This window comes from Homalodisca vitripennis, unplaced genomic scaffold, assembly GCF_021130785.1.
Source record: "Homalodisca vitripennis isolate AUS2020 unplaced genomic scaffold, UT_GWSS_2.1 ScUCBcl_4874;HRSCAF=11303, whole genome shotgun sequence".
Taxonomy (NCBI): domain Eukaryota; kingdom Metazoa; phylum Arthropoda; class Insecta; order Hemiptera; family Cicadellidae; genus Homalodisca; species Homalodisca vitripennis.
The window spans coordinates 1-24,634 of NW_025780980.1; the positions used below are offsets into that span (position 1 = coordinate 1).

The 24,634-nt window shown below is 34.2% G+C and overlaps 1 pseudogene; it reads left to right on the top strand.

Moving 5' to 3' along the window:
* Positions 1-4: 4 nt before the first annotated feature.
* On the top strand, positions 5-20,051 carry LOC124373121 (annotated as a pseudogene).
* The last annotated feature ends 4,583 nt before the right edge of the window (positions 20,052-24,634 follow it).

A 24,634-nucleotide genomic window follows, 5' to 3' on the forward strand; every position in this document is an offset into this window, starting at 1 on the left:
TGGAATGATGACACGAGTTGAACTCCCAGTTCGAGAAGACTCGCAAAAGTGTCCGGACCCCGATCCCTGCAGCCATCCCAGTGGGGCATGTTGTGTCCCTCTGACACACCTGAGGGAGAGGTGGGTTCATAACGATACTCCTCCACGAGCGATGGTTGAAAATATATAGATTTAATTGTGATGGGTCGATTCTGATGATACGGGAATACCTGGACTATTATTATGAGAAGGGGTCATTAGACACTGCTGCCAACCCAACACTGCCACCAATTTGGTTTATTGTGATATAACCCTACTATATTTGCTAAAAGAGTTGTAAACTCTCCAAGAAAAGCAAGATACTTAGGGTTCATGTTCACCATTTATTTAGATAGTATAGTAAAATTACAAAAGTGGGCTGAATCTTTTACGAGAGGCTGCTTCACATTTGATTTATTTTGTTATATGTTTTATTCTTTGAAATAACAATTACAAATCATTTTATTCATTAAATACAAAAATTCCTATTTGGGTTTCTCTGCATTTTCACTAAATATACTAATTACTAATTCTATTCTTTGAAATTAATTTGTAATTAATTTTTGGTCAAGTCCATGCAGTTTTATTACAAGAGTAAACACCTAAAAATAAATAATGCAGTTACAATATAAAAAATAATAAATACAAATTTCAAATTAACATATCAAAAATTCTCGAGAAAAAACAAAGCAACAATTAACATTTCTAGAAAAAAAAAACTGAATCCTAACAAAAATAAATAAATACTTAAGGATAACAACAACAAATAGAAGAAACAAATATAAAATATGCATAATTTAACTTAATAAAAATATATACTCAAAAAACATGTTCAAATTTCAGATAAAATTATTTAAAGAACAGGATTATATAACAGGTATACATAAGGTAACAATAAGTTACCTTAATTGTATTTGGAATGTATTTTCAAACAACAATCATAACAATCTATGATTGCGCTGGCATGGCATCACAGAGGCAGCATATGTGGCTCTCTGCCTTTCCTATCTTTTGTTAATGATAGGTAAAGGAACACTTAGTGGTTATTGAGGATTCTTGATACTGCAAGCTCTTTTTACTTGATTCTGATACCAATATTATCAAAATATTTTATTGCAGATTAATGATAAAAATGAACAAAGGTGTTTAAAATATGTTTAGAAAGTAACAATAACTGACTGAGGGTATGTGTTGCAGGCCTGCGGTCTAGTGAAGAACCTGGCTCTGATGACTCACATCACTACAGAGCTGGATGAGGGGCCAATAGCGCAAGTGCTGTACAACATCGGAGTGGAACACATCAGTCTGCTGGCAGGAGAAGAGATGTATGCTCCTGGAGTATACATGGTCATACTCAATGGTAAGCTACTCTACTGACTTGATGATGACACATTGTTTGTAGCAACCAGGACTGTAACAGTGGGACAAACATTTTAAATTACCTGTCGATTAAACAGATGCAATACTATATAAACATTTAACATGGGCTGTATAGAAAAAGATAATTAACAGTTTGCAACGATCTGATTTTATTGATTTTTTAATATGTTGTATGTATTTTGCACTATATACATGTTAAAAATGGTAAAAATTTTTTTGCGTAAACAGCTTTAAAAGCCATTAAAAAAAGATAAAATTGATTTTGTATAAAAATACAATTGATACAATGTAAAAACAAAACATCTTCCAGAACTGTAGAGTAAAAACAGTGAGACACAATGTCCTCTAGTATTTAAACAAAGAAGCTATATTTTGGCAACACTTATTTTAAGCTTAGATTTGTATAGAATCTAATTCCATGCATACAGTGGGACAGATGAGTGTCTTGTCTAGGGTAATATTTTGGGAGTGACCGGTAACTACCGCCACGTGGTGAGGGTTTTCCGACTGTTTGCGGAGGTTTGTGGTCGTGTTGTTTGTGGCTTTGTCTCCATTTATCCTCAACATAAACACAGATGTGTTTATATTTCCTGTGATGGAGGAAGGCTTTGCAGGTAAACTATGAATTTGATCAGATTTTTTATCAAATTGCATGGTTTACAAACTTCAGCAACACATGAATTGATCTTCATAACGTTTTACAAAATTTTGTATTACTACAAATTATTTGTTAAAACTTGTAAAGGCTGTGTATGCTTATTTTTAATCTTTTGCACTTTTTGATCATACAACAGCATATATTGTGCATACTTTTTCTTTCTAAAACAGAACAATAATATATAGCTTTGAAAAAAAGATTTTTATAATTATTTGTATTTTTGAAGTTGGATTTTCATATAAAAAACAAAATTGGTGTATGTTTGGGGTATGAATTTGAAACTTTACTAATTTTATTTTTAGCGAAGTTTGTTTTTTTTTTTTTTAATTATGAATTTGTAACAGCTGTATTTAGTAAAGAACAAAACTTTACTTATTTTCTAATTTCGACAGATAGTTTTAGCTAGCTCGATATTTTTCTGCAAGTCTTGATTGGATTTTAATTTTAATTTAGCGTACACAAAAGTATAATCTACAAACAGACCATACAACAGGATTGAGGTATTCCTGGGAAAAACATTAGCATGCACTTTGAGTGTCATTTTATGTACGGTATGCTAAGACTGTAGGCAGGCTCAAACATATGGGTTGGTGATATTCACTAACATGGTGTATACAGCTTTTTTAATATTTTATTTTATTTTTTGGCCACAACTACATGTAAAGAGAATGCAAATTTCCATTTTTGGCTACCAAAAAATACAGTTTATTTACCAGTGTTTTGTAGTAGTTAGATTTTTATATGGAATATAACTTTAAGTGTGAACGTTATTTAGTTTTTTACGGCCTTTAATTTGATGTGAAATAAAATCCCACTTACCAATAAACATTTTTGGGTTATAAGCATTTTTATATTTTCAAAAATGTAAATTTTACGGTGATAGAAAATTTAAAAAATGCAGCATGCATGGTATCATTTGTAAGCTTTTATCATGAAGTATCGAAGAACAATTTTATTTTGTAGTGGGTTCATATCACAGAAGTGGCAATAAAAAAATTTAAAAAATTCACTGTTTTCTATAGACTTAAGATCACCGTTAAGAAATGAATAGAGATAAAAATTTTTTCTTCACCTAAGTGTTTAGGATGCAAATACCTTAGACACAAAATTACGTGTGTTTGCATTTGAAAGTTTTGAGACTTGAACACGGGACCCTGTGTGTTTGGTACACCTTGTATTTTTACAGAGTTGAAATTATTTAAAACAAATTCTTTAGGGTCGATTTAGTGGGGGATCTGTTAAAACTAAAATCTCTGCAGTTTATCGTTTGACATTTGAGATGGGTAGTATGAAACACTCTGTATGTTAACTGGAATCTCTATTTATTGATGAGAAGAAAATAAAGGTTTGGCAAAGAATTTATTGGTAATTTAAAGAAATTGGAATAAATAGTATTGTAGTGCTTCTTAAAACAAGGAAGTTCATGTTCCAGACCCTACATAATTGTGGAAAAAAGGAGAATCACTAGTGTTTGAAACAATTCCATCTTGACGAGGTTGAACCAAGGCATCCGAAAGTTTCATGACTTTCTGATAGATGGTAAGTTATATACCTTACATATCTAGATCTCCAATTGAATATAAACTAGATTATAGGTAACAGTTCAAAGTATAGATCAACATAATTTACTTTTGTATGCACAGGAATATTTTAAGTGTTCTTAAAATCTTTTTTTCAAATAATGAGCAATCTATAGAGTTGTATTGTTCTTATAGAAACCTCTCATAATTCAAAAGTCCTCTACAATTTTTGTTGTATTATAGTTCATGGAAGTTTATAATTTCCACGTATTAATCAATAATATGCAATACTGGAAGTATTAGCAAGAATATTTACAATAACCATCGTTGTAACTATCATTGCTTTAACAGATTCAAACCTTGTTCTCTCATATGTGACTGAGTCAAGTCAGAGTAACAGGTTGGTCTTTGATGAGTTTCAAATTAAATTTGATAAGGAGATAATTGTAAAACAAGTCTTGGATAAGTTCATTAGCTAGTATTTAGTAATAAAACGTTGAAAGATCATGTGCCAAATATGTATCACACCTATTTTACAATTTATAAAACGTCTTCTAAGTTTAATGTAGGAATTACATCAAAATTAAACAATTAAAATTCCTCTCATAATATCAGATTAACTAACATAATTGTTATTTCAAGGGCTCATCGAGTACTTGGATGTAAACGAGGAGAATGATTCTATGATAGCGTTGGATGAGGAGAGCATAATACCTGAGCAGACAACGCATCTAGAGATAGCCGCGTTTACACTATTAGGAGTGTGTGCTGGCCTTGTCCCGTACCCCCATCACAATCAGAGCCCTCGTAACACATACCAGTGTGCTATGGGAAAACAGGCGATGGGTAAGTACTTGGCTCGTTCAGTTTTAAGTTGGATTTCAACTGATTTGTCTTAAATCGTATTGATATCAAAATTTACAAGTAGTAATACAGTAAGTCAGATATTTAAAATACTTGCAATTGGTGGTTCACTCATTGTTTGTTTGTGTTAATTATTTTATTAGTTTATATAAATAACTTTGTCATTGCCCTTTAGATAAAGACCTTCCACAAAGACAAAAAAATGGTGTGATTAAAAGATTCCAAATACATTGTATGCCTTTAGCAAAATTATCTTAAAAGAAAATGACTCTGAAATGTAAGAAAAATGTGACCACCCAAAAACTGACTGCAGCATGTTAATAGAAAAAGTTGAACTATATTATTTAGATATTCATTTAATTTTTTTTGCAAATAGTTTATTCTTAATGTAAAATACTAAATCTATAAATATTAATGTATGGAAATTTGTTGGCAGGCACCATTGGCTACAATCAACGCAACCGGATAGACACACTCATGTACAATCTGGTGTACCCTCAAGCTCCAATGGTCAAATCAAGGACTATTGAACTAATAAATTTTGACAAGCTACCTGCAGGACAGAATGCCACAATCGCAGTCATGAGCTACTCGGGATACGATATCGAGGATGCTCTGATACTGAACAAAGCTTCTCTTGATCGAGGTATAAATTTCTATAGTACTTCATATTTATGTAGAATGTTACGGGAGCCAACCGTAACATAACATAACAACACCTGAGAGTAGGCCAAAAACACCTGAGAGTAGGCCAAAAACACCTGAGAGTAGGCCTTGTGAGTAAACAGGGGTTTTTATCATCTGACTTTATTTTGTTTTTAATTTGTGGAATATAGAATTTTGTTATGTGTAAATATTTAAAAGAGTGATATTAGTATTTTATTTAAGCAACTATAAATCAAGCATGTGTTATTAAATTAGTGTTTAATAATTATCCTGTTAAATGTGATTGGTGAACATCTTAACCTCTAACTCTGATATTTCAGTGAAATTATTACAAAATATATTTCTACTAAGATTAAGTCATTAGATATAAAAAACCACAAACAAATAGGCATAACCTTTTTATTTCATAACAATTGTTTTCATTTAAAAAAACAATTTTTAATAAGATTTTATACTTAAAAGAAAGTATTTTTTACCTACATCTAAAATAAAGTAAGAAAATATCTATACTGTATGTAGAAGAAAAACAGAAAAAAACTTTTATTTCAATTTACAATAAATTTTTTTTAGCCGGATTTGACAGTTTTTAGAAATAAACAAACAAATTCCAAAAGTGGGTTTTTCCAATATAAACATGTCATAGGTTATTTTATAGACTTGTCAGTGATACAGGGACAACTGGGTTCTCTCTTCTTATCAACAAGTACAAGTGGCTCAGTTGATAAAGGCACCAACTGTCATCTAATGCAATTGATAGGTGGGCCAGTGTTCAATTCCCACCAAAGGTTTAATTCTTTTTGCTACACAAAAAGTTATTTTTATTACAAAGACAACTGTAAAATAAGATTGTTTACTTTAAAAAATAGTTTTTCTTATTTCTAAGGGAAAAAAAAAAATAATTATATACATTTTTTTTTTTTTTTTTTTTTTTTTTTTTTTTTTTTTTTTTACAAGAAAGAGACAATCCCTTTCTTTCACTATAACAGTAAAAATATAATGTAAATATAATATGGAAATATGTCGAAATGTGATGGAAAAATGTGAGATGTGTTAAATGGTTGTCAGCAATCTTACAGAAATTTCCAACACCCTGTTGACCTACAACTACATGAAGTGACTTATACTTTATAGATAAGTATGAAGAACATTTTGAATAGTGACAATCTGTTTATTTTCATCAACCATCTACTCAAGCAAAAGCACATGTTTTCCTGTTATATTTTGATGAAATGTTTTATATGATTTTTACCGGCATTCATTAAAGGCAGATTTTTACCGGCTAGGCAGATTTCTGCCGACAAGGCAGTCTTGTACACTTTTTGGAATTAATATCTCTGCATAAATATGGCACGCAATAAACAACCATTCTTAAAAAGGAGACCTAGTCTTTGCCAAACTAAGAGGAATACGTCACTGGCCTGCCACAATAACGGAAATAGTAAAACATGAAAACAAAGCATCAAAATATTCTGTTATGTTTTTTGGTGACCGCATGACAGCCACAGTAAAAGAATCTTGTCTGTCTTTATACTCTGACAATTTTCACATCCATGGTCTACCACTGACAGAGGACTTAAGAAACACAAAATTTAATAAAGCCCTAGCTGAAGCAGAAGCGGCTTTATAAAGCGCTGTCTAGGCCCTTCCATGAGCCCAGATGTCCTGCACACATCAATAGATGAACTGGAATGCAGTCTGAGAGAGAGTGGCCTTCTGGACAATCTGGAAGATAATGATGAGAAATTAAAAATGGCCGCTAAGATAGGAGCAGCTCTTCTAGAGGAAAATAACTTTCTGAAAGAGAAAAATATTAGACTAGAAGCTGCACTAGAAACTCTAGAAGAAAAGATTGAAAAGATGGAAAGTGAAAAAAATAAGTACATCAACAAAATAGAAAATCTACTACAGAATATTTCTGAAATGGAAGCTCAGCTTGCAAAAGAAAAGAAACTTCGCTTGGACACACAAGCTACTTTTGAGGAACACGATAACAAACAAGGAATACTTATCGATGATTATGTAATGAAAGTTGCTAACCTAAAGAACACAATTAAAAACCTAGAAAAGAAAAGAAATCCTCAAGAAACTAAAAAGCCAGAGCCACTTGCATTTAAGAGCAATGAAACTCAGACTGAAACTTTCTCACACCACATCCCCCAACCTACAAGCTGTCCTTCAAACATGCTGGTGGAACTTGCACAACTAAAGGCAAGGCAAGATAGTTTGGAGAACACAGTTAGGGATTTGACAGGTCAAATTCAAAAACACACATACCAAAGTACCTCGTAGATCAGAAAATCAAATGATGTGCACAACACGAAACCACACAGCAACTCGGGACACTATGCAGGCCAGACCAAATCTTACTCCATCTAAGAAAGGAAAAAAAGAACTGCTTCAGTGTCTCATTGCAGATGGCTAAATGCAGAGAAACTCAGAAGAGGCAGGGTATGACAACACTAGGTCTGGAACAGACGACAATCACCCAGACTGCACATGGAGAGGAGGGCCTTAAAGTGATGGATGTGGAAGCAGAATCCTACACAGAGAATAACCCTTTGATGACTCAAAAACACAATAAGTACATCTAACAAATGCATCGTAAAGCCTCCCATCACTTCTTCACTCTTGGCACATGATGAAACATATATGGAATTCTTTGACAGAAATATAGAACACTACAGGGCAACTTTGGAAACTGCGGGAGTTAACAGGGAAGATATGAGGGAAAATTTTGAACTGGCAACTGACACCACCACACTGAATGACAATTGCACACCACCGGCAACAATCAATATAACCGGAAAAGAGTCACCTTTTTTAGACAGAGGTCACAAAAACAAAAAACCGCCACAAACCACGAGTCTTCTTAAACTCAGAACTGAAGAAAAATGCAAGACACTAACAGTTCTCCATCAGAACGTAGACAGGATGGCAAACAAAATAGAAAGAATAAACCACGAGATCAGCACTAGAAAGCCGGACATTGTCATCCTCACAGAGCATGGTATGAATAAAGATCATTTAGAAAATGTACGACTACCAGGGTACTCACTAGTGAGTGGTTTCAGCAGAGTCAATCACCAAAAAGGAGGAGTCGCTATATATAAAAACGATGAACTGGGAAATAACATATCAAATCTCAGCATTGAAAACCGCAGTATCGAACTGATATGTGAGATAGCATGTATAACTCTCAAAATAACAAAATCAAAGTACCTTTATATTCTTGGCATTTATAGAACAAACTAGCCACCTCGACACATCTATAGATATGCTGACTGACCTGCTGGACGATCTCCCAATGCAGAATAACCCAGTCCTAATCATGGGAGACATCAATATCGACTCTTTGAAAGAACATAATGAAAAAAACCAGATTCAATGAATTCCTTGCCTCCTATAATCTGCGCAGACTTATACTCCCTGCAACAAGGGTTACACATAATACTGCATCCTCAATAGACTGTGTTTGTACAAACATAGTACAACATAACATCGACGTAGAGGTTGTGCACACAGGCCTCTCAGACCACACTGGACAATACTGCGACATAGGAATACCAACACAGGCAATAAAGACGCTGACCTCCAGTCGCAGACATCTCAATAACAGAAATCTTGAACACCTCAAGCAGTACCTGTCAACCCAGGACTGGGAAAGTGTGATCTCAGTGAACAGTGTGGAAGAAACCTATAACAACTTCTCCAATATCATAGCTTCTGCACTAAACACAGCATGTCCATATAAAAGAACACGAACAAGGCACAGCACTAAAAGAAGAGTAATAAATGACACCGAAGCTATGGTCATGAGACAAACCTTCCAAAGTGCATGGCAAAAATACAATCAGTCTGGCAGAGATGAGGACAAGAGAGATGCTGTAGAAAAGAAAAAGATCTATGACCTGAAGCTCAGAGCCCTTCGACGCCTGGCTAGTGAAGAGCACATACAACTAGCGAACAACAAGAGCAAGGCTTTGTGGGACATTATAAATGGTGAAAGAAGACCAAAGGGTGTACAGGCGTCAAATATGCAACTACGTATCAGAGGGAAATTGGTAAATTACCCCAAAGCAATTGCTGACCACATGAACTCATACTTCGTCAACATCGCTAATGAGACCCTTAAGCAAAACAATGTGGTATCTCAACTGCCTTCAGACGGGAATGATGTTCTGAGCCTTCAAACTATGTCGCTACAGCCAACTACTCTCAAAGAGGTCCAGAAGATTATTGACTCTTTAAAACCCAAAACATCGGCAGGAAATGATGAAGTATCAGCCAAGCTTCTGAAATACTGCAAAAATGAACTTTCTCCTATTCTTGTCCACATAATAAACAAATCTTTCTCCCAAGGAATCTTCCCATCAGCTCTAAAAAGCGCCAAGGTATATGCTAAACACAAGAAGGGAGATAAGACAGAGACCTCAAACTATAGACCAATCTCATTGCTGTCAACCTTCTCTAAAGTAATCGAGAGGGTTGCTCTTGCCAGACTGCTAGGACATCTCAAGTGGAACGGACTACTGACAGACAGACAGCATGGTTTTACTGGCGGAAGGTCTACCATAACAGCACTTATTGACCTGATTGAACATATTATAGACCACCTAGAAGATGGGGACACTGTTGTTGGCGTACTGCTTGATTATAGCAAAGCATTCGACTGCCTGAGCCACGACCTGATAATTAGGAAACTGAATGCCCTTGGAATCCATGGTGTGGAGGCCAAATGGTTCAAAGACTACCTGAATGGAAGAAGCCAGGTAGTAGAAGTAAAGCATACCCTGAAGGAATTGACAACCATAATTAAGTCAGACCCACTCCGCATCCAAAGAGGAGTCCCACAGGGATCTGTTCTTGGACCAGCCTTATTTGTACTCTTTACAAATGATATGCCACAACATCTCCAAGACTATGCCTACAGTATTTTGTACGCAGATGACACAGTGCTGCTCACTGGAAAGAAAAGTACAGAAGACCTTGAAATTGCTTCATATATTGCATTAAACGTAGCAGCTGAGTACTCTTCTGTAAATGACCTCGTCCTTAACGAATCTAAGACAAAGCAGATAGCTCTGGGAATAAATAGAGAGAAAATTTCAGAGCTCCCCAGTATTACAGCAACCAACGAAGTAAATCACTTAGGGATCGTGATAGACGAAAAGCTGTCCTGGGAGGGGCAAGTAAACAAGCTCTGTAAAAAACTTAGCTCAGCTATCTTCGTTATAAAGAGGATCAAGACAATAAGCACTCAAGCAGCCAGCAAAACCTCATATCATGCACTGTTTGAGGCGCACCTGCGGTATGGCATTGTGCTATGGGGAGGCTCAACAGCAAGAAATATGCAGCGCGTACTGATCCTGCAAAAGAAAGCTGTAAGAGCAATATCTGGCCTGGGCACAAGAGACAGCTGTAGACAATCTTTTAAAGACCTAGGTATCCTCACTGCACCCTCACTCTACATCCTGGAGACAATAATGTATGCCTCTACACAAGACCTGCCTAGTCACCAAGACAGACATGCCTATCTTACCAGAAATGCTGCAAAACTATGCGTTACCTCCACACAAGACAGCACGCTACGAGACGAAGCCAACCTATGCTGGAGCAAAATTCTTCAACTGCCTACCAGAAGCACTCAAGAGTACCAGCCGTAACCTGCTCAAGAAGAAGCTAACTGCCTGGCTGCTGGGGAGATCGTTCTACAGCCTTGAAGAATTCTTGACCTGGAGAGAACATGAACATTGACCACTTAATATCCACTGCTTAGTGTCCTCTGACAAATTATTCAAATGCTACATATCCTATACTGTTTGACACCAATTCAGATCTTGAAGATCTTGTATTAAGCCTACTCAATAAACTCAATAAACTCAATAAACCCAATGTATGAAGACTGAATCATCCTCAGATCATACCAGTACTAATATTCACGCCCTCTAAGAAATGATTTTGATATCTTACCTCAGGTCTCTACCCAATTTTGATTTAAAATGCGATAAATACATATTTTTCTGAAACAATTTAAAACATTTACAGTTTTTAAAGTAATATAATTATTTCTTCAAATTCGTAGTAGATATTGTACTGGAATCAAAATAACAAGTGACTAGTCAAAAATAACTGTTTTAATATATGTTGTTTTGAAAAATTATTTAGTACTCAATATTATAACGTAGAGAACTGAACTTGGCTGATGCACAAGCATTTGTTTATTGCCATATAACTACCTATATAACTGTTTTTGTACCTATTTATTGTTACATATTGTAACTGTGACAGGATATGGCCGCTGCCTGGTGTACCGCAATGCCAAGTGCACACTGAAGCAGTACGCTAACCAGACCTACGACAGGATACTGGGGCCTGTGGTGGATGCTGATTCCAAGAAACCCATCTACAAGTGTGAACCACTGGACACTGACGGTATTGCCAGCCCTGGAGAGATGGTCAAGGAGAGGCAGGTTAGTGTCATCGGTTTCAATCAGTCTACTTAATGGATATCTATACTTCAGAATATCTATTAAAGAACCGGAATTTGTCAATCAATTACTTACTCAGTTCTATGAAACGATTCAACCCAGGTAAATAAAATAAAATAAAATCAAATTCTTTTATTGTCGTAGACATTGTACATGCATAGACATTGTCAATAAGCCGAAATACTACTCTTTGCCACAATATTTAGAAACAAATTATAGTTTGAGCTAACTTAAAATATATTGAACCAGTTACAAATTACAGATGATGCCTTCCAGTTGGATCAATTGTTAATAAACTATTAAATAATCAACAAACTATTTATAATAACAAAAATATAAACATATGGTTAAAATCGAAGGGTAACAATAACAGGACAAAAAAATTACATTAAAAAAGTTGTGTCAGAAAGCTCTAGAAATTCATTAAAACTATAGAAGGGATTTTTTAAAAGCCAATAATTAAATTTTTTTAGGAATACCTGTTGCGGGTATTTATTTATATTGGAAGCTAATTTATTATACACTTTCTTACACATTACAACATGACTTTTTAAAAACTTACTTAAACGACAGTGCTGAAAACTAATTTTATCTTTATTGCGGGTATTGTATGAGTGTATATTTTCATTTAGGCATGCCAGGTAGCTTTTTTTAAGGAATAGAGAGCCAGTTAAAATATGTAAATGTAAGGTAATGTAAGTAAGGTTGAGATAGTAAACCTACCAGATTTGAAACTGTAGCTTTCATACTGTACTTGAGCAGAGTGAAACAAGGGCTTAGACACAATTTTCAAAATACTAGTCAAATTAGAAAAAGCAGGAGTCATGGAACAAATAAGATGTTTATATATTTCTTTGCTGAAGATGTACCATTTTGTGTTAGATTACCTCACTAGTTTGTAAAGAGTCCTGCTCTTTTTTAATGTACTAAGTGGTGTTGCTTTTTTGCAATATAATACTTTTCGTAGTATTGATGCGATATGCAATTGTGTATATATGTATATTTTGGAAAATCAGTAAAAACGGAAGGTTTTGATAGGTAAATTTACAAAAATGTTTTATTCCTAGACATGTGTATATTGCATTGCACTGTGCAATAAATACACATTTAATAATAAATGAAACCATTACAGAAATTGAAATAAAAGTAGGTGCTTAACACAAACATAATTCTATACTGCTGTGAATTTACAAATTCTTTTGGAAACAGTTTTCTTTATTATTTATAAATAGTATGACAAAATAATTATGAACACTATAAAACGTATTGACAGCGTAATAAGTATAGTATGACCTGGATGTAGGTGCTGGTGAACAAGTCAATGCCTGTGGTAAGCACCACCCCTCAAGGGTCCATCAGCAGTCCCCAGCCAACCCCAGAGTTCAAGGAGGTTCCCATCATGTACAAGGGCTCTGTGCCCAGCTACGTGGAGAAGGTGATGGTGTCATCCAACAATGAGGATGCTTTCCTCATTAAGCTACTGCTGAGACAGACTCGGCGACCCGAGATCGGAGACAAGTTCAGCAGCAGGCATGGACAAAAAGGGGTCACAGGTTAGGAAAACTTGTAATTTTGAATTAAAATAACGTAGGTTTGTTTGTTAGTAAGTCATGTACATGTTAAGTGTGACGGTATTGAGTTTATGTTGGCTATATTGTAAGAAATTACAATATACTTAAATAATTGTATCATGAAATAAATATAGGCCTAATCCATCCTCCTATCATCGCTTTATTTTTCTCTGATAAATCTCTAGCTCTTTGACATTTGTGTGAACAATAAATTACTGTGGAAAGAGAATTAGTACTGACTTCTATAATCATTTAAGTTTTAAGATGGTGTCTAATAGAAAAACCCTTCAATTCATAAAAATCAGTAAGATTAATAAAAATAAGAAAGAGATTAAAGTCTGCATGTTTTTGCCAGAAGCAAGCCAAATAGAAATTGAATAGGGTTACATTAATGTTGTTCACCAGTCTTTCATATCAACCACAACTTTTTATGTTATAAATCACCAATAATTAATCAATTAAACATTTCAAATCTTCTTTATTTATATTTTTACAAAAGTGAAGAATTTTTCTATGTTATTTTCCATGTAACAATAACAACTCTAATAATTTTTAAAATTGATAAATATTTATTCACTCCTACTTAATATATATATATATATATATATATATATATATATATATATATATATATATATATATATATATATATATATTGAATAGTTATGAACTATTCAAATAATAACATGAAAAACAAAGTAATTCGACAGATAACAAACATAATTTTACTTCATTTATACAACCACACTACATTTATAACTATTGCCCAGGAGCTGAAATGACACCGATGAGTAAAGAAGAAGAAATGATGTTTAAGAGTAACTTTCAGCTCTTGGTAGTAAACTCGTAGAATAACGTAATTTGACCATCAACTGCATCAATTTACTATTGTAGCCTTAAAATATTTACACAGTGGATAACTTGTGATGCAGTCCCTCCTAAGATGACCAGTTTACCTTTTTTATTGAATTTTTAAGTTGGACTGATTAAAAGCTGGTGTTTTGTAAACAGGCCTGATAGTGGATCAAGAAGACCTGCCGTTCAATGACTACGGCATCTGTCCTGATATGATCATGAACCCTCATGGTTTCCCATCTCGAATGACTGTGGGAAAACTGATTGAACTTCTGGCTGGAAAAGCTGGCCTTATGGAGGGAAAATTTCACTATGGAACAGGTAATAAAAGAACATATTGTATTAGGTCTATTGATAAATTTCCTTTAATTAAGTACAGTAAAACTTCACAATTATTGGAACTAATAGTTGCTGAACGTGTTTTGGATTACAGATATTTTCGATGATAGGATATTATATTATTAAAAAGAACTTCTTGAAATTATACATAGTTATAATCAAATTATAACATTAATGTAATATTTTATAATATGTAAAGAACTACAATAATATTTTACAAAATAACAACAATCATTTGTTTAAAGTTTGTTATTGACGATGGAAGGTTTGACAGGATAAGAGGATTTTAGACATTTGCCATCGTTATATGTTACAAAAAGGATTGGAATGTTACAACATTTCGAGTATTAGAATCAATCCTCTTTGTCATGTAGTCGAGGTATTTGTACATACAAAAATGAAGAACAGAAAGAAGAAAAAAAGGGAAAGAAAAGGGTTCAAACATACTCAAAGGCTGCTTGGAGTCTAGTCCAGGCGTTGTTACTGCAGAGAATGTCTGTCTTTATTTTTGTATATACTAATACTTCCCTCACCGGACGAAGAGGATGGATTCCATAACCTTGCGTTATATCTTCTGTAACATATAACGACGGCAAATGTCTGAAATCCTGTCAATTACAATCAACTGAACATAAACTTATTTGTCCTTGAAATAATCGGAGGCAAGAGTAAACAACACTAAATTCACCGTTTATTGCAAGACAAGCACTGAGCGTTAACAAAGAAACAGATTTTGCTGCTGCAAGCACAATTAGCGAGTGTGGAACTGACATTCCAAGACAATATGCGGAAGGGGTGGTGGGGATAGTATGGATGGACTCATGGAAGCTTCAATGGTATTGAGGAGGAGAGTTTTTTTTATTGTTCTTGTTTCCAAAAATTTCCATTGACTCTGTAATAAATATTTTGAGTGCCGTCAATATAATATGGGGATTGCTGCATGCCTAAATTACTCGTATTTCTTCTTTCTGATAACCTGGGTTTCCGATAATCAGGATTTTACTACATAAAAGAGTTTACTACTAGAATGGATGTAATAACTGAAAACTTCATGAATGTATTGTCTTTCCAGCTTTTGGAGGGTCAAAGGTGTCCGATGTCTGTGAGGAGCTGGCAAAGCATGGTTTTAACTATCAGGGCAAGGACATCTTCTACTCTGGCATCACTGGAGAACCACTGCAGGCTTACATATATTCTGGCCCAGTAAGTTTAAACTTCTTTAGTTCATAGTCATATATACATTGTTACCATTCAGGAAACTCTGCAATTCCTTTTGCAAACTATGTATATTTTTACAATCTAACATGATGTACATTCAGCTTTAGTATGTCATTGGTGTGCATCCCCGCAAACAGTACTCTAGGTCCATGTCATTGATGTGGTTTCCTTCGGAATATATTTGAAGTTAATTAAACGCAATAGTATACTTCAGCAATGGTAGCTGTTGCACAATCATTGAAATTCAGCGTCTTTTAATAATGTCTGCTGACCATGCTGTTGACAGGACTTCCCATGTGCGCATTTCATCGTCACTTGTATACTATCTCCACTACTCCAGTCAGCCCAGTGTCCTTTTTAGTCGATTTTAGACGTACTATTTGTCTATTTTATTGTTTTCATCAATTATCTGTGCTCTTCATATAAATAAGTTTTTGAGCTAATTCAATTTTTTGTTACTTTATTCACATTGTACATTGTTATTTTATTTTTGTTGTACATTTACATGAAGCAGTTCTTTTATTTACATTGAAAAAGACCAGCAATGAGATATTCATGTTCTCTTTATGTATCAAAACACTGATAGAAGTTACTGCATTTATATACAGAATATATAGTAGGCTATTAATTATTTTAAAACCTACAAATTACTTATATTTACTATTTTAATAACGGTTCAATAAAGGAAAAACAATAAAATTATTCAGGGCAATTTTTTGAGAATTATAACAAGCAGCCCTATTTAGTCTATTTAGATACCAATGTCCATGTTCGTATATATTAAAACATTTTAAAATGTGTGTTTATACATTGTATAATTTTTGTAAGTAGAATAAAAATTAAAAAAGTAGTTAAGTTCAGAATATAAACAATTGTCTTTAAACTAATAATTTTGTAATACACTTTTTATTTTAACAGTTTCCATGATGTTTAAAGGTTTAAAATACAACTTACGTTAAAAATATGTTCTACTACATTTACAAGCCTTGGTGGGTTGTGCACAGGTGTACTACCAGAAGCTAAAGCACATGGTGCAAGATAAGATGCATGCCAGATCCCGAGGACCCAGAGCCGTGTTGACCAGACAGCCCACCGAGGGCAGGAGCAGAGAGGGTGGTTTGCGACTCGGCGAGATGGAGCGTGATTGCCTCATTAGCTACGGAGCTAGGTATGTCATCTTACAATAGCATTGTAAATTCTGCTAAAGCTACAGTGGTACGTGTAATAACAAATATGTGATTTATTGCTTGTGTATAAATATTTTAATTTTGTTCTGGTGTCTTTTTTGCAGTATGCTGCTTATTGAGAGACTGATGATATCAAGTGATGCGTTTGACGTGGATGTCTGTAACCAATGCGGCCGCCTGGGCTACTCTGGCTGGTAAGTAAACATCTTATTACCTGTATTGAGTGGACGTTCTTTTATGTATGAGGTGTGTTCAGAAAGTAAGTACCATTTCATTCTACTGCCACCTTAGTACTGCAATCATTGTTCGTGCATGCGCACTAGTGTTGTCCACTGGCTATCGACTCACGCCATTTCAGTTGTTCTACATTGTGTTATCAGTTTTCCCTGAACGTTTAAAATGTTTAACACAATTAGTGATCCCACCGATTGTGAGATTCGTTCTGTAATAAGATTTTTAAACGCAAGGAATGTGAAACTGGCTGGAATTTATAGTCAACTTTAAGATGTTTACGGGGAAGACGTGATAAGTGAAGGAACAGTGAGAAAGTGGGTTAGAATGTTTAATGGCGGTTGAACAAATGTGCATGATGACAATCGTAGCAGTCGGCCTTCTCTCGTCACCGATGATCTGGTAAGGGCAGTTGACAAAAAAATCCAAGTGAACAAAAATTTCACTATGATAACGCTATCTGACGATTTACACCAAATTTTGCACTCTTTTGTACAAAATTGTTATGGACCGCTTAGGTTATCGCAAGCTGTGTCCTGATGGGTTCCAAAAATGCTCACTGACATGGACAAAACCAAGAGACTGGGAACTGCTTTGACTCTTCTTACATGGTACAGTGATGATGGTGAAGAATTTTTAAACAAAATTGTGACAGGTGATGAAACTTGGGTTCGTCATGTCACACAGGAATCCAAACAGCAGTCAATGGAGTGGCAACACATGCAATCCCCAAAAAAACAAAAATTCAAGATTACATTGTCTGCACAAAAAATCATGTGCACTGTCTTTTGGGATCGAAAAAGGTGTTTAGTTGATTTATTTTCTCCCAAGAGATGAAACCATCAATGCGGCAAATATTGCAAAACCTTAAGAAAATTAAGGCGGACAATTCAAAACAAACGGAGAGTAATGCTCAGTAATGGAATTGTGTTACTCCATGACAATGCTCAGCCCCATACCGCTGGTAACACATTCATTAGCTCGAAAATTTCGTTGGGAGCAGTTCGATCACCTGCCCTACAGCCCGGACTTGGCACCGTCTGATCACTACTTGTTTCTGCACATGAAGCGTGAGCTAGGCAGCCAACGCTTTGAAACCGACAAGGAAGTGAAAACTGCCATTCGTTGGTGGGAACCTTCAACAAAGAGGGTTTAGACAAATTGATCACCACTACGAGAAGTGTTTGAACATCAGTGGAAACTATGTCTAAAAATAGTTTAAAATTTTGGGCTTTCATGTAGAAATAGAATTGTGTTGAAAAAAATTGTTTTACTCATTTTTGTAAAAATGGTACTTAATTTCTGAACACGCCTTGTATAAACAAATGCCTTGTATAAAGAAATGTGTCATTTCAGTTGCTAATAATTAATTGTCTTTTATATTAAACTTGTTAAGCTTAGTTATTGCGCATATCAGGCCAGAACATTTTTATTAAAACTAATAGTAATGCATTATTGTATTAATTTGATTATAAAGTAAGGAATATTCTAAAAATAGTCAATCGTTAAGAATTCAAAAACATCTTAAAGTGTTGACATTTTTTTGAAGAAGTTTTTGTATGAAAATAATATGATTTAGAGTTATGATTTGAAATTAAACTCCTATAGCTCTTAAAGGTTTTTTTATTTGTTTTGGTTTTGCAATGGTAATCCATTGGTATGCTATGACAAGAATGAACAACCAGTACCATATCGCACTGTTATTTGACTGTCTTGCAATGAAACTTAGACCATGTAGTTGTACTTCTTTCTGCCTGCTAGATAGCAGCACTGGACAGGCTGTATGTACCTTTCTTATCTTAATATGTATCCATAATTGCATGAAATGTTATTTTTTCTTTTCTTTTATATTCAGCTGGTGGAGGGGGATATTTTCAGCTTGGGTTAGTGTTGTGTAATAAAAACCATTTTTTGTGTACTATTAACCCGGGAGCACTCGTGCTATTAGATTGGATCTAACATATTTTTTGTGTTATATAACATTTTTTTTATTTGTTATCTTACAACACTGAACCCTTAATTTATGCTTCTATGGGTATGTCTGCTGCATATTGCATCATGTTTAGACAGTAGAAGTCGCTGGGGTGGGGTGTCATGGTGGAGGGGGAGGACGCTCCTCGCGGGGTTATTAGTTTCAACCTAACAGCGTGAGTGATCACGTCAGCCCAGTGTTAGGAGCGATCTAACGGCGCGAGTGATCGCGTAAACTGCCAGTTTAAATCCATAGGTTTAGTTATTTTTCTTGTTTTTCAGTTTGCTTTTGAGTTATATTTCGTAGATCGCACTTTTATGACTTTACAATTATTGCAATGAATGAAGACCTTGACAAAGCCGTTCTTAGTTGGTTGGAGGATGTTAGATTCGATCTAACAATGTCAGTTCTTGCGTAACTTCTTGTAGCGCGAGTTCTCGCAGGTTAATACCTAAATCTTGTTTGTATAGGTCAATGTGAGTAATGAAAATATTAGTTTGTAAAAAAATGTGTTCTATATGGTATACTATGTGTATATATTTCACATGGGTTTATTATATTTGCTATGTACATGTATTTATGTAGAAAATATGGGTATGTAATGTATATTTTTCATAATAAATTTAAAACGCTTAACATATAATTTGTTGAAGGTTTATGGCTATATCTACTATAAAAACTCAAACAATTTATTAAACCAGCCAAATCATGATAAAAGGAACTCCTGGTTGCTAAATACTCAATATAAAGTAGCATATCAATGGGTTAAAACACTTGTTATTTTCTTCTACTTCAATAACAGTGTAGTAATAAACATTTAGTAAAAAGAAACATTCAGATATTTTCAGTTACATATTTTTGAAATGTAAAGAAATGATTGATTATTTTATTGACTGTCAGGTGTCATGGCTGCCACAGCAGTGCCTCTGTGTCCACCATCAGGATACCATACGCCTGCAAGCTGTTGTTCCAGGAGCTGCAGTCTATGAACATCGTTCCTCGCCTTTCTCTCAAGAACTACTGTGATTAATTAGCTGTACGTGTACATTTTTGTTTTGTATAAATTATTTTGTTATGAGTTGAACTTAGTATTTGATTTCTCTAAACCTAATATCCTCTTCAACTATATACATTAAATGTTCTATCGTCATTACATATAATATTAAAACTAAAGAAATACGTCTCATTTATTTAAGGAAAACTTTCATTTGGTGTCAAAAGCCTGTTTGGGTTTTATTTTTTCACATCAACGTTGGCTTTATTCACAGTAGTTTTCTACAAAGATATTGAATATTTGAAGAAAACCCAACACACAAATAAAAATCGCCCAACAACTCTAAAACAAGAATTCCTTTTTACACCTGCAGCTAAAGCAATAAGATAAAAGAAGAGTTTGCTACAAAACCAGATTTTATCAATAAATACTACCTCAGTGCAAAGATATAAAGTCATATTGGCACAAAATATAGATGGATTAAAGAATAAAGCATTTAAGAGATTCTTTCACTACACTAAATGCAACATAGTACTTTTGGAGTATGGGGTATGTTTTGAAAATCTAGAGAAAAATAGACTAGATATCAGTGGGATATAGTGTCAGGTAATTGATTGGAAAGGAGGTGTAAAACTATTTTCAAAGTCCAATTAAAAAAAGATATATTCTCTATATTAAATCATTCTTCTGAACTTATATGTAAAACAATCCTAAAAATAAAACTATAAAAGCAACACATGTAAAATCATATATATACGAATTCAAAGTTAACAGATGACATCACTTTCAAGATACATGCGAATAATTAGGCTATGTGTTGCTATGTCACATGTTAAAAAATCAATTGGTTTACTCAGTTGTTTACACTTTTTCTTTAATTTTCTCTTTACTAATATAGTTATCCATAAGACCAATGCATACTAATGCCTAGCCAAATTCCATGAAGTGTCATGCACCATCATCAAACTCAATGTTGCTTATACAGGGTGTACATAAAGTCCTGCCACAGGTATAATATTTTCTGAACGATAACAGATAATCAACAAGATTTCTACACCTAAAAATCTACTTTTTGAAGGAACTATGAGTTTTCTGTAATATCATGGAGACGTCCCGCAAGGAGTCAGAAGGAAAAGTCTTCTCTATAAATAGACATTTTTCTCGAGATATGTTGACAGTCAGGTATACAATTTTTTCAGCCCCTTGAGTGATAGGCTTCACTAACGCTCAGCAAAGAAGGATTCAATTGTTACTCATTTCTGATTTAGGTATTTGAACACTTTCAGGTTCATTTTTGACAATGGAGGACAAAAATTTGATAGAAGAATTTGTATTGAATATCAGGATCAATTACTTACTCTTACTCCCATGGCCATGGATACCGTAGGTGGTATTTGGCCTCGCCAACCAGCTGCCTCCATCTCTCCCTATCTTCACAATTCCCCTGACCCGCTCTCAATTTCCGCAAGTCCTTCTCCACCTGGTCCTTCCAGCGATTTTTGGGTCTACCTCGAGGTCTTCTTCCAACTGGATTGTGTTTCCAAACCTCTTTAATCAATTTATCATCCTCCCTCCTCATCACATGGCCTGCCCACCGAAGTCTCTTGCTCTTTGCTTCTCCTACAACGTCTGGAGATTGAAACAGGATCAATTACCTGTGTAATATTAGTAATATTTATTACGTGCATAAGCTCAAATAGAACTGACCAGTTAGTTGCAACATTGTCCATCCTCATTGACGTTCTACCACGAGACACACAACATGGTATGCAACTTAGTGGAGATTATGAGTAAATACTATACTAGAGTGCTTACGTAACAAGTCAACTCTTGCTACATTCCTCGGACTGCACACACAGAATACTTCCCTGACCGCTTTACAAAGTAGTTGTACCAAGAATGTGCAAAACTATTACTTTTGAATATATGACTATTTATGAAATGAGAAAGAGCCGAGTTGCGTGCACTCACATCTAGTAAGCAACAGAGTTGTGTTACTGTATATGTGTGACATTTAATAAAAGACTTTCGTTATGTGCAGTAAAACATGTCATACTCAGTATATCTAAAGCTAAATTTGCTGTCCAAGACGAGAGTGTACTGTAAATACATAGTGGTGTTATATGACACAATTTGATATATGATATATGCACAGTCCTAGTTCCTCTTTTGTTCTTACTACTGTAAATAATCTTCTTAGTGCTTTTAAGGCCAAATCTTTATGCAGATAACATAACCTTCTTAAATATCCAAACAAAGTTTGATGTGTTATAAAATATCATAAATTAAACAGTTAAAGAAGCCTTGTTGTGGTTCAGATCAAATGGCATTTCCAAATGAACTCAAAACCCAAAACATTTTGTTCTGCGTAAGATAAATCCCTTCTTTTGACAAGTTAAATGACTTTTTTCCTCTGTTAAATTTTCATTGAGTATTTATTGATCATAATTTAACATGGAACTCCCATATCGAATACATTTCCAAAAGATTATTTAGAGTAATTTTTTTCTCAGATGAATAATGAAATGTGTAACTGAAAACTGTAAAATCTGCATACTATGCTTTTCAAGCTACAAGTATAATCAGGTGCGGTCAAGTCATATTTGGCAATAGCGTTAAAATTAACTACATCCTTATGCTACAAAGGGTTAATAAGGATCATTGGAAATAAACTTTTTATCAAACTAGAGCTACAAACTGTTATTAATGTATATATTTTTGACTCATCATACATCCTGGAAATATTCCCTCTCTCATGTTTACCCGTAATATACGCAGTTATAATACCAGAGATAGAAATAATATTGTAATAGAGCATTGGAAGCTTAGCAAAAAAACAACACAGTCATCTGCTAAATTCTCAAAAAATTAACAACATTAAAAAAAGTAATTCAAAGTATCCAAGTATGATTGGTTGCTTAAAATCCAATAACGTTCACATACACACATATGGTTGGATGGAAATTAAAAACCCTATTCCTCTAGTTGAGAAAGTTCAAAATTGATGTTTCAAATAAAGAACAAAAATGTACACACTTTTTCTTTTTAGGTGTGTATTTTGTAACCAGTCTAAAACATTGACTGTGGCAAACAGCAAATTATTTTTAGTAATTATAGAAAACTTTGACATATTTACACCAGGATTTATATAATCTAACATATAATAGGTCAAATATTTCTCAACCGTTAATTCCTCAGTCTTTAGATTAAACATTTTAAGTTTTTGTACCAATTAAATTTGTAAACAGTAATAAATATAATTTTTACTGAGAGTGTTAGAGGGTAATTCTTACCAGTAATTTTACTGTGATGCTATGATGACTGGAAGATTTAGATACATCACAGGAACAAGAATGTCTAAAAAGTATTCAAAGAATTTTATGAGTTTGTTCTACAACACTTTAGAGGTGAGATACAATCTTATTTTTTAAACTTTAAACTTCAGCATTCTTTAAAGTTACAAGTTAAATTCATTTCGTTAAACTGAGAACAAAAGAGTTTGTAAACAGATTAGTTTTTTAATAACAACTATTATTTTTGCTGGTATATAGTTTTAGTCGAGATAATGTTTTAAAATTCTGTGGCTGTTATACAAAATTAATTAAAAAGTATGAAATTAATAAAATGCATGAAAAAATAGTTTGTTTTTATAACTAAAGAAAATTAAAGATTCTATATTATATAAATATTTGTGAGCTCTTGCATTTCTCTTCCAGCACCGAAAATCCCCAGATTATCAAATGGGCCTCTCTAAAATCAAAGTCTTAAAACCGCACATCCCCGTTTGCACACCCAAAGTAGACAATTAGGAAGCGAACACCCATGGTGGCGAACGGGATGGCGAATCAGAACTAAACCTAGAAGGAAAAAAAAGGATACCATGGATAGCGTGCTCAGATTCATTTACTAAATACAAAATTCACCACCAACACAGGGTAGAAAAAAGACATCTTTAACCAAGATAAGAACTCTTCTGTCGAAGTAAACAATATTGGCTTGACAAAATTAAAAAAAAAAACTTAATACTACAGTTAACGCAAAATTTGTCATGTGTCTCAGATGCACCTGGATAAATAAAAAATTAGGAATAGCCATAATTTAAAACAATAACTGCCAATTCCACCAGGTATCCTTCAGCAGAGGGCTGGCTCCTAATGGAAACCAAGAAATAAAACCAAATGGCATTTAAACTAAACTTAAAAACTAAATAACAAAATATAAACTATAATAACTGGAAACAATAACAAAATAAATAAATAAAACAAATAGGAGTGATCACAGTTGTTTGACTAGGTATATTCAGCTCATCATGGAGGCCAGTTTTCCAACAGAACAGGAAAACCCTAGAATCTGATGTCTCTGACCACCCATGATGAAAAGGCAGCAAGAGGCAAGAGTTCCTCTCCTGGCCCTCGTCAGTGAGAAGGTAGAACTTGCCAGCATGTTAGTGAGAAAATTTAAAAGGAATTAACAAAATTAACTGAACAGACAAAAATTTACCACAAGTTCTTCCACTAACACACAAGAATTTAAGTTCTTTTTTTTTTATTTTTTTTTGTTCTCTTAGGACAAGAAGCTTATAAATTGCACTTAGTCCTGTAAGAACCTTTGCGCTGCTTCCGGAGTGATAGGATATTCAGGATGGGCAAGGTTAGGGAGTAGGGGCCGCCTCC